This window comes from Daktulosphaira vitifoliae, unplaced genomic scaffold, assembly GCF_025091365.1.
Source record: "Daktulosphaira vitifoliae isolate Bord-2020 unplaced genomic scaffold, ASM2509136v1 Scaffold_4, whole genome shotgun sequence".
In the NCBI taxonomy this organism is placed as follows: domain Eukaryota; kingdom Metazoa; phylum Arthropoda; class Insecta; order Hemiptera; family Phylloxeridae; genus Daktulosphaira; species Daktulosphaira vitifoliae.
The window spans coordinates 16,362,029-16,374,444 of NW_026099575.1; the positions used below are offsets into that span (position 1 = coordinate 16,362,029).

The 12,416-nt window shown below is 26.6% G+C and overlaps 1 pseudogene; it reads right to left on the reverse strand.

The window, feature by feature from the left end:
* Window positions 1-4,023: 4,023 nt before the first annotated feature.
* LOC126904969 (zinc finger MYM-type protein 1-like) lies at window positions 4,024-9,505 on the reverse strand (annotated as a pseudogene).
* Between the last annotated feature and the right edge of the window lie 2,911 nt (window positions 9,506-12,416).

The window sequence follows — 12,416 nt, forward strand, 5'->3', positions numbered from 1 at the left end:
TATTGTTGAACTACTAGTTTGGAAAAATTTTCTTGATAACTAACACAAATAATTTATGAGCCATTAAAATATAATAGTTGCCTCTAATGTTCTACTTCTTCTGCAGTATTTAATCTAATGATTGGTTTGCAGCTACTTCCACGTTTCTCTATCATTAGCTTCCCTATCCAACTCTTGATATAAATTACATCCCTGATCTTAAATTATCTAATTTATGTATTGCAATCTTTGTCGTCCTCTATGATTTTTTCCATCGATTATTCTTTCTAAGATTAATAATAACAACCCGTCGTGTCTTAAAGTATGACTTATTAATTATAATCGGATTACAAGTTTTATGATTAATAAGTGAAATATATGACTATATATATACATATTTATAATATATAAAGGGAAATGGTCCAATTTAAAAAAAAAGTATATCAAATGAAAGAGGTATATAAATATTATTTCTCATAAAAAAATTGTATTGATTCATACATTTTTCAAAAAGTTATAGTATTATAAAGTTAAAAATGTAAAATATAAATTCAAGAATTTTAACACAAAAATAGTATACGGTAGCAATTTTCATCGTAAAGACAAAATAAATTCCAAAATTTTATTTTTCTATAATAAAGTCAGATTAAAATACCTTCTCAGCTTCGCATCGAAGCTAAAATATATATGTACCAAATAATAGGTTTAACACAAAGTAAATTTATACATAAACTACCCAACCAAACCAAACTTATTCCATTGGTATATACAATAAAGTAATCTTTGTTTCTTTATAATTATGTGTACATACATTTTATTTTTAGCTAATAATTACAAATTGGAGTTTTTTTTATGAATATTTCAAATATCTTTTAATAATTAATTTTATCAGACTTATTTATTTATATTTGTTAGTTGGTTGAAAATAAATAAATTTCATAGATACCTTATGTATTTTTACTAATCAAGTGATTTCCGCTCTACTATAAAATCAACTATGACTGTAATAAATAATAGATAAGATAAAAATATTATTTATTGTGCTTTAATACTTCAAAATAAATGGCAAATTTTATAAAACGCTATTGCAGAAATTTGAAGAAAAAGCTTGGCTTCAAAAAAAAGAAGAAAGGTAACTAAGTATATTTGAACGTTTGTTAAATTGATAATCTTTTATGAATAATTAGTTTTCTAAAAAAGATAGCATACTTAATTTTTTTGACAATACTTTATTTAGCCACCTTGATAGATTGTGAATCACAGACAATTATATCGACAGAAGATATTACTTCTCAAAGCTCAATATTGTCCTCTGAGATATATATTCAGACCAACACTGAAGCTCAGTTTATTGTGTCTGAAACGCAAACGGACGAATCATCATTTAATTCAACTATAAATTACAATAAACCTATTGCTTTAACAGGTAATGATTAAAATTTCATTTTTTTAAATACTTACAATTTTACTAGATTATTAACAAATTAAAACTTATTTTATATTTTATTTATATAAATCGTATTAAAATAATTTTTATAATATTATTTTTCAGTACATTATTACTCAAATTTAAATAAACTAGAGGGATCAACTCAAGTTATATCATCAAATTTAAATAAACAAGTTATTCACGTTGAGGGACTCAATCATGCTAACACTGTTGTTGAATTAAATGAGTCAGATACACAAATTTTAATTGATGTTCATACAAAGACTTCTACACAGAAGTCTGTATCATCTGGCGAGCAATATACACAGATCAACTCTATTGCTGAAGTAATTGAGTCTGTTACGCAAACTGATGAATCAACTCTAAATGTCGTTTATATAGAGACTGCTACACAGAGCTCTGTTATATCATGTGAGCAATGTACACAGATAAACTCTGTTGCTGAGGGAATTGAGTCTGAAACGCAAACGGATGAATTGACTTTAAATGACGTTTATACAGAGACTTCTACACAAAGCTCTGTATTATCATGTGAGCAATGTGCAGAGATCATTCCGTTGCTGAGGGAATTGAGTCTGTTACGCAAACGGATGAATCAACCCTAAATGTCGTTTATACAGAGACTGATACTCTGTTATACCATGCGAACAATTTACATAAAACCAACACATTAGCTAAATTTAAACATTTCTGAAAGGCGAAGTGGAAACTTATTATAATAATCAAGTTTATAGATTAAAAATTTAAACTCTGCAGTGGTATTTACCTGAAAGAAAGCTAATAATTAATCTAGATTACGCTTTCAAAGTGCTTTGCTTTTCAAAAGATTATGTTTAAATAGCAAATGTTAATAATGAGCATAAAATGAGTATTTTAAAAAATAGAATGAACCTGTTTTACTTTCTAAACGATACAGATATACAGTTCTATAAATCACATAATAATGAGCTTTGTGCCATTAAATATAGCAATTATTAACATATAATTAAAAGAGTTTCAAAATTATGAACTTTTATGGTTCAAAAGTAGTTAATTAATTATTATAAGTATAAAGGAAACATGCACCCCTGGAAATAAAATGCTTTATATTAAGTGACCTATTTATTAATTTATTTTTAATTTAACTTAACAAAAAATGTTTTATTTATTTATAAACATTTAACGGGCATTAGCCCTTTTATATATATATACAAATTATAAGACATATTGACAAATTACATAATGACAGACAAACAGTAATCAATAAGAATAAGAACATATTAAAACTATTTATAAAACACCAAAAATACAATGTATGAGAATAACATTAAATAACTAAGAATAAATAAATTAATTAATAAGTTATTTGATTTATAATTATAGTAATTAAATTTAGTTTAAATTGAAAAAAAATTCTAATATATCAATTAAACAGTTACTTATCCCATTTTCTCCATACAGACAATTAAAATCATTCATTTCTAATATTTTCAAAGTATTTATTGACGAATCAAGTTTGATATGATAGTTTTCAACTACAAAATTAAATCATTTTTACTACTAGACTATAATATTACAAATTTTTTAGTAACATGTTGCTATATAAACCTATTCTAAAAAAATTGATTTTTAGTTTCTCCTGAATTAACAATAGATTTTAAGATCTTTTTAACAACTTTTTTTTGATTAAATATTTTAGTTAAAATGAATCATTAATATTAATTCAGTTCATATTTCAATTGTAGGATTAATTATAATAAAAATGCAAAAAAATATTGAGCTACTCTGATAAATTTACTATAAATAGTAATTATAAAATTTGCTGACTGCATATTAATCTTAACGATACAATTTTTTTAATTCTCATAAAATTTTCTATTTAATGATGTCAATTTCAAACTTGCAAATTGAGCTAAAAGTTATGGTAATAAATTAATTTTTTTTACTATAAACTTTCGCAATAATCAACTTTAAAGGATTAAAACATAGGTTAAATATGTCATTTTACTTATTTTTAACATGTAGTGACTATGGAATGATCGAGAATCTTCGCGATGGATAGGCAACACAAAATGCATATAGCGCGAATATTCTCGATCACTCCGTAAGAGAATCTTCTAGAACTCAACACAATATAAAACGGCGTGACGTAACTATAACGTCAATCAGATAGCTAAATTTTTTTTATTTTGTTTATTTTAAAATACTTTATAAGGGTTAATCATAATAATTAATCCACCAATTTTTATATAACTTACATTAAATATAAATTTAGTCTTATTTTGATTATTTTTCTACCTCAAAGTGAAGAAAAGCAACTTTGAATTTATGATTTCGTTTAAATAGTTCTTTTTATTATTGCAGTGATATAGTGTACGGTGATTGCGTCGTAAATTTTACAGTCTTACACGCTCGGGGTACGAAGTTCGTACTCTGACAGTTTTATTGACTCTTTTTGCATTTTTTTCTTAATTCTTTTTTGAGGTGGAAAAAAAATTTAAAATGAATAATAATAAATAAAATTCAATGAATATGGAGGATCCTATCACTTTAATCTCCCCTTGTGAGAAAGTAATGAGTTAACAATTGCTGGTAAGTTTATGTACACCGAGTCTACTGCACGTTTATGACTTGCCCATCTTGTCTCTGTAAGTTGCTTTAGTGTTAATACTAGACCATCAATTTTCTTTTGTTCTTCTTCAAATATTTTTAGTCATGGTAAACTATTTGTTATAAATGTATATAATGCCTCAAGAGAAACTGCATTAATAGATGATCTAATAGAATAAGTACCAAATTTAAATTATGAGGACAACAATGAATGTATAGTGCTAATGGTGATAAATCTTTAATTTTTTATTGCAAGCCAGAAAATCGCCCAGACATGGTATTAGCACCATCATAAATTTGACCACGACATAAAGAAATATCTAATTTATATTCTTTCATCAAATTTTTTATGATGACAAAATAATCATTTGCAGTTGCATTAGGTAGTTCTTCAAAGCACGGAAAATTTTCTTTGATGTCTCCATGTTGATCTACAAATCTCAAGCTAATAGAAAATTGATCAATTCTTCCAATATCTATTGTCGAATCTACAATAATCGTAAAATACTTTTTTTGTTTTACTTCATTTAATATTGTATGTAATGTTTCATCTGCCATACATTTAAGTATATCATATTGAATTTTAGGACTCAAGTATGTTTCATTTTGGTTTGATTCAGCCAAGTGTTTAGCTAGAACAGCATCATATTTTGACACAAGCTTCACTATTTCAATAAAAAGACCTTTACTTAGTGTTTCCTGATTAATATCTTCTCGGTACCATCGAAAAGGAAGTCCATTTGTTGATAGAAATAAAGATAAGTCGATTAACCGTCTTAACACACTTAGATTAAATTCTGTTTGACATTTTTCAATTTTAATTCAATTTTGTTGAATAGTTAAATTTTTTAAGACTCTACTTTTTAAAATTAAATATTTATTTTCTGCTACTCTGTGATCTTTGGATTTTTGATGTTTAATAATTTTTACATATCCTTTACGAAAATTAGAAACGCCTTGATTAGGATTAGACCATTGATAACTATGCTAAGATACAGATCGGAACAAAAAACAAGGGAAACAAAACATTTTGTTAGCTTTAGAGGAATATACTAACCAATTTCTTTTACAAATCATTCATGATTTAACTTCTTTACTATACCAGTTGGGCGAAAATTTTTTGCCGGACTCATTTTCGAGAAAAACATAATCGTTATTATTAATTCTTGGTTGACAAGGCCCTACTTCAATAAAAGTTCTAATGATTTGAGGTGTTAATGTAGGTCAATAAATAAATATGGGTCTGATGGGTAATCATAGCGTCTATCAATTAACTTGGAATACAAAACATCATCATGAGCAAGTACAATTTGTTTATTCGTTTTAAAAGAACAACAACTGTCCATTTGGGGTACATTATCATTCAAATTTATTAAGTCTGTTGGTTCATATTTTGAATCTTTTGTTTTTTGAGATGTTTGAATTAATAATTCTTCTTTTACGAAAAGAGCTGAAGGTAGAATGTCATGATCTGTTAAAAATATAAATAACAAAAATAATAAAAACAATTTTTTCTCTATTTTTTAATCTCTGTTATACGTTAATTTTTAGCATTTTTATAAATATATAAATATCTCAAAAACTAGACGTGATGGAAAAATTCTAAAAACAGATTTGAAATCAGCGCAAAAAAACGTTTGGAATTATATAGTTTCATTAATGTTACAAAAAAAGTTCAATTTTGTCAACTAGTGTTATTTTGATTTAGTGTGAAATTTAAACTATTTTTTTATTCTATAGAATATAGATTGCTCTAGTAAGTAAAAAATTAAATTGTATAATTAATTGTACAATAGTAAAATACGAAATACGAAAAAATACTTTATATTATCGTCTATATCGACCATGTCCCATGATATTCATTACATAAATTGAAAAATTATTTTAGTATTGCACTAATAATGCGATAAGAAATTCGATAAATACATTATTTCAATGAATTTTCGACGGCCTTACGATTTCCTACACGTTTTTATACTTCAATACTCGTCTTAACGTATTATTTATATATATATATATAGGTACATTATAATATAGTTAGAAATTTAAAATTATGTTTTTAAAGAAACATTTTTAAGCCTGAGAATAGTTTATAAATTATTATTATAATTTTTTTATTATTGTGGTATTATATACAACATTAAAATTTAAAAAAGTATATAGCTTGTGATTTTAAGGGACCACATTCAATTGAACAAAAAAAACGGTGGGTCAGCTCACCACCCAAACCCCCCCTAGACCCGCTCCTGACTACTACATAATTTTTAAATAATCTTGGATACACATCGGTCGAATTGTCGAGAAATTGTGTGTTGTCTTTATTTATGCTATCGTTGTGCTACACCGAGTTGTTGTCGGCCTTCTTTCTATGTCTGCATTGCTGCCGCCACCTTAGCGTTTTTTTAGCTATAAGCTCTATGGCGCTGGCTAGCCAGTAGTTTTGTATTCGTTTTGTTGTATAAGTAAAATGTCACCTTTGCGATTGTCGAACCGTTGTGCGCTCAGTATATCGCCGATAGGTCTATATATTTTCTGAGATACATCACAGTACCGTTCACAGCATATTTACAAGTTGGTCAGCTACTGGTTTTCGACTTCTATTGATCCTTTCAATATTCAACATTGTCATCAGCCATTTCAATTAGCCGATAAGTATAATACTTGTTCATTTTCTTTTTAAGACTTACTCACATTTTTAGTTTATTAATTGTTTATATCAGCGCCATTGTGGCATTAGTATTAAGTGTTCCCCTATCCACATTGATGTATATAAGATTTTATGATACATGTATAACACATTTAATTGTTATATACTTTGAAAATTCATTCTACATTCATTCATTCAGTCCACTCATCTTATTCCTTTTCCTCGACATAGCCTGACTTAAAACAACAAACCCGCGTGAGTACCACCGGGCTGCGTTCTTTCAAATAATTTTACAAAATTCATAAAAAGCTTCTTTTCTTTTACTAGTTAATAAAAATAGTTTTATACTCCATAGTATGGAGTTGAATTACAATTTCCAAAATTATCCTTAAATATAATTCTTCATATCAAATGTTGATATTAATCATTTATTTTAAACATAAGTAATACCAGTAGAAGGTTACAATATTTTATGTCCAATCTCTAATAATTATTAAAGTTTAGACATAAATATTTAAGATACTAATGAAAAAACAAGACAAGGTTTTTATGTTGTTTAGGTTGACTTTATTTGTATTTTTTATAAAAATAATTAAGTTAAATGCGGACAAAAACCCGGGCGAAAAACCGCATCTGCGAATAAATGGGAATCCAAATAAGACAAAAAAATGATTCGACAAAAAAACATTCCTATCGCCATAAGAGAGAACGCACGAAGCGCTTTTTACTTACATACGTGCGTGTAGTAGATTCTTCTCGTCCTAAATGGTTCTTGTTTTCACATTAATTAGATATTTTGTAACATCAGTTTACCATTTAGATTACTATTATATATTAGCTTATAACTAACTTTAATTTAATAAAATTAAATTCAATTTCTATTATACTACCTTAAAAGAGTCAAAGTTACTCCTTGTCGTCCGGGGGGGGGCGGATATACTACCTTAATATTATCCAAGTAATCTTCGTTTTGTAATGTAAAGTATAGTTCATAATGTTTATCGTTGGAAATTAATTATTATTTTATCAAATTAAACATGTATATATTTAATAAACAATAAAACTAAAATCAAAATGCATTTGAAGCTTCTCAAAATTGATAGCCAACAATTTTTCATATATTAATTAATCACGTAAATAAATTGTGAAAAATAAAGCATTTTATAAGTTTTATAACAGTTGTTAATATAAGTAAGGTAACTTATAGCATTCCATGTAGATAATTTTATAAATAATAAGCTTATAAACGACTTGTCTATTTTTTTTTCAAAAACCCCAAATTCGTTCTGTTAAAATTTCATAATGAATTCATAAAAAATATTTTCAAAAAATAACAACACATGGTGTTTGTAGTCCAGATAAATAATTTAATTCAAATGTATTGACTTACTTCAAAAACGACATACTTTAAATCAATTGATATCTTCCAATCAAAAATTGTATCCTGATTATTATTCATAATTAACTTTGTTTTGATTTCTTAAGCTCATAGTATCTCGAAAAAATGCAATATTCCTGTGTCTATTAAATATTAATTAAAAGAAAGGAGTGAACTTCGGTATGGAACATATCGTTAAATGCCTTAACAGGTTCGGAAAGCAACAATAGGGAGTTTTAGACACGGCCATGTATGTCTAGAACCAAAACGGTCAAGAAAGAAAAAAAAATTGTAACTATGTATTACGACACATTATATCATCCAATATTAAAACAATTTAACACACGCCTTTCAAAATGCCCAAGTCAAAAACACTACGCCCCGCAAATATACTTATATATTTTATTTATAAATTTGTCTGTTCAGATGAATGTGCTGTTAAAATATTTTTTATGATTTAATATTTTATCAAAGTATCCACTTCTTCTTGATTTTGAAGCCAAACTTTATTAAAATACATAATGTTTTTTATGGGTTTACAATAACCTTTAATTGTTAGTTTTTGAGTATTTTAACGTGTTTAAACCTAATTGATTTATTTTTTGCACATCTGGGTTATGATAAATTATTAACACTTTTATTACTATATAATTCGGAGTTATCATTAAAATTAAAAATAATAATTGTGACGAAATTAATATATTTTTTTTTACTTTTACCAAATCCGAAGCGTGTTATTTGTTTGAAATAATACCTAAAATTTAACATAGCGCTTATGGTAGCATTGCAATTAACTTTCTTTTCTCAAAAAATACCGACAAATTTTAAAAAATATTTAGGCTTAAGATTATGGAAATGGCAAACACGTGTAAATTGAATATAATATCATTTTTAGCCTTTTATAAAAAACGTATACATAAACTATAATTATTTTTATTCGTTTTCTTACATCATCATAATATATTAATTTTTCAAACTATAATAGAAGCTGAATAGAAAAAAATTACTATATAATTATTAATATCTTCATATTATACTATTACTCAAAAATAAAATATAACCAAATCTAAAATCTATTTTTTTACCTTATTCTTAGTCGCGTAAAAGTAACGATAGACGTAACTACTTTTTTTAATATTCTATCCAAGAGGAGTCATCTAGATCATCATCTGATTCTGATGAACTTTCAAAATATTCAAATTCGTCTTCATAATCGTCTGTTGTGTTATCAGAAGAAAAATTACCTTATAAAGGTTTTTAACTGTATTACACTCTTTTATCTTTGTTGCATTTTAACTGTATTTTAAAACTGATCGATTTTCATTTTGTAATATTACTTTTTAAGACATTAGCATTCAAATATTTATAAAAGGCAAGCAGCGGGTTAGCGTTTAGCGACTTTATGTTTCTTAACATTTGATTTACCTGCAGAACCCATCTCCATTCCAGCTTCCAACCTCATGGAAGGTATAACTCTAGCGTTGTGTTCTATTACCTCTCAGCTAGTTGAAGGTTCACAATAAGGTAATTTATAAACAATGAGACTGGGTTTTTTTTCAACATCTTGTTCACTCTTACGTGGCGTTTGGCAATCGCCAGCAGCTGAATTGCCTCCAAGTTCTGAGTGAACATTTGGTTCTATAGAATGATGACTATCGTTTGATATTTGTTCGCCACTAGGTAAATCATCACATTGGGCGGAATCACTACTAATATTTCCAACAATAGGACTTTTTTTGGAATCAGAAAAAACGTTTGGCGAAATAAAACAGCCAGTAGTAAAGCTATCGTCTTCCTGACTTCTAATTAATGTCGGCTTATAGACATTACATTCGTCAGACATCAATCCCTTTTGAATGTCTTTCTGGTTTTACCCAACATATCTTCATTTTTAATAAAATGTATTAGAGTTTTTTCTTATTTATTTATTTCAGTGGCATTTTCAACACGCTTATATTTCAATATCTTAAGTTTTTCACTAAGAGTTTGTATTAAAACAGAGATTTCGTACATTTCGTAATTATCACCACTCTCTACGCTTTGTTCGGTTAGCTTTATTAGTTCATTTTTTAGACTTGGTATGCATGCTTAAGTCTTAAAGCTCTGGAAATAATTACTTACAAGTTGTCTTAAGTGTTTTAAATTATACATACGCACAATTTGATTTATTGTGTTCGTCTTGTTGTCTTTCGGTGAACTCTGTAAAGTATTATCAAAAGTGCGAAACTCAAGTATTTTTGTGTGAAAAACGTTTTACAGTTGATGCAACATTTTCTCTACAATTTTTAATCAGCGTTGGAACTCTAGATGCACTTTTTTCAGAATCTATAAAATAATAAAATGTCTATGATGTATAGCTACTATGCCTTTCAATTTGTATGTTCAAATATTGTACACTGCTTACAGTTTTCAAGGATTTAAACTTATTCAGCAAACTACTGATATGTACTCTCTTGTTCAGATTAGACATGACTCTTTATATTAGTGATGACACGCGTATATTTAAACTAGCAAAACTTTTACTTCGACACTTGAATTAGTATCTGAGGACTCTTAAGTCTATCGTGTTCAATTAGACTTGGCAGCTCACTTGGTAATGTAATCATCACTCTTTTTACCGTAGTGTCCACTTCCATTCCAGAGTTTGATATAACCACATTGTGCGTTTGTTCCGTTGTCTCCATATTGTTGATTCACTTACACGACGTTCATACTTTGCAATGAGGTATTGATAAAGTTTATACAAAACGACCAGAAATATGCAAAATGAATAACAAGATAGAAGGCAAAGCTGAATTGAACTTATCAAAAAATCTTTCCAGTTTTTGACCATATTTTATAAGTTATAAACACTGTTGAAATGATAGATTTTAATTTGATGTACTCAAGTTTTATTAAGTAATCGTAGAACTGACGATTGAATTTAAATAACATAAATTAAAACGACTAATTATCATTTTATAGCTATGGAAACCAATTTTAGTATTATTAAAACATTTATTTACTGTTAAATATATTTTATCTTAAAAAATGGCAAAATAAATTTTAATAGAAACTTATCTATTTATTAATATTTATGGAATGTTAAAACCCTCAAATTTTTATATTTTAAGGTGACATACAATTATATTCAACACAAGTTTATCATTGTAAATTTTTGGTCAATAGTATGTACATGTTTTATTAATAAATACAAAAATAATTTATGACCTATTGAAACTTATTATTGCTATTTTTAACTTAAATAATAATAGTAAAATAATATAATAGCAAAAAAATGTACAAACAATTTTGTTCTTATAATTTTTGTTGATCCGATAAACCGTTTAACCTTTTCAGCGAATTGAAGTTAAGTGAAGCGTAGTTTCCAAACCAGCTAAAACCGTTTTTGAAATTTTTCAGGAACAACAAAATAAGATAATGATTTAACTCAAAGATTTTATAATATTTATGATATTAAAACTTGGGAGTATAAACACATTGTGTGTAAATATTTACTTTAACAAAATATTTTTACAAGACTTATTTAGTTTTATAATTTTTATATAGCTGGTTTTGTTACCAATTTCATCAGATGGCTGGTTTTGAAGTCAACATTTTTTTTTCTATATACATGGCTGGTTTAGAAATTGACTCTGTAATAAGTAGTTTTGAAACAAACTTTGAAATAAAAACTATCTATTATATTTTTTACTGCACTCTTTAATCAATAGAAAAATTTTACTTTTAAATTTAAATACATAAAAATTTTAATCAGTATTAATATCGTAGAATAAATTTAATCATTATCAATTATTTTACTGCAAACAAAAATATATAATTGATTATGGCTTGTTTTGAAATTAACGTTGTTAGATTGGTGATTTTGAAACCAACCATATTTTTCCATGATTAATTTAAACGTTATAGTCTGTTTTTAAGTATAATATTTTTACAGGACATTTAGTATAGTGTGACCATTTAAAAAATACAAAAAAAAATTCACTTATAGCTGGTTTTGAAATTATACGCCTCAATTGTCTTTGGACCAAATTTCTATTATTATTTTACTGTATTATATAACGTAGGCATTGATAACAACTAATAGATACATACTATTATATTCCATAGAAATTTATTATTATATATTGTTGAACGACTAGTTTGGAAAAATTTTCTTGATAACTAACACACAAATAATTTATGATCCATTAAAACATAATAGTTGCCTCTAGTTTTACGAAATTAAATTAGTGATGACAGTATCCTAAGGGACCAACGGGGGATAGCTGACTAGGATTAGGTACTGAGGTTTCCTTTTAGCTTCGATGCGAAGCTGAGAAGGTATTGGTTTTACTAAGATGTGTTTTTTTTTTTTTTTTTTTTTTTTTTTT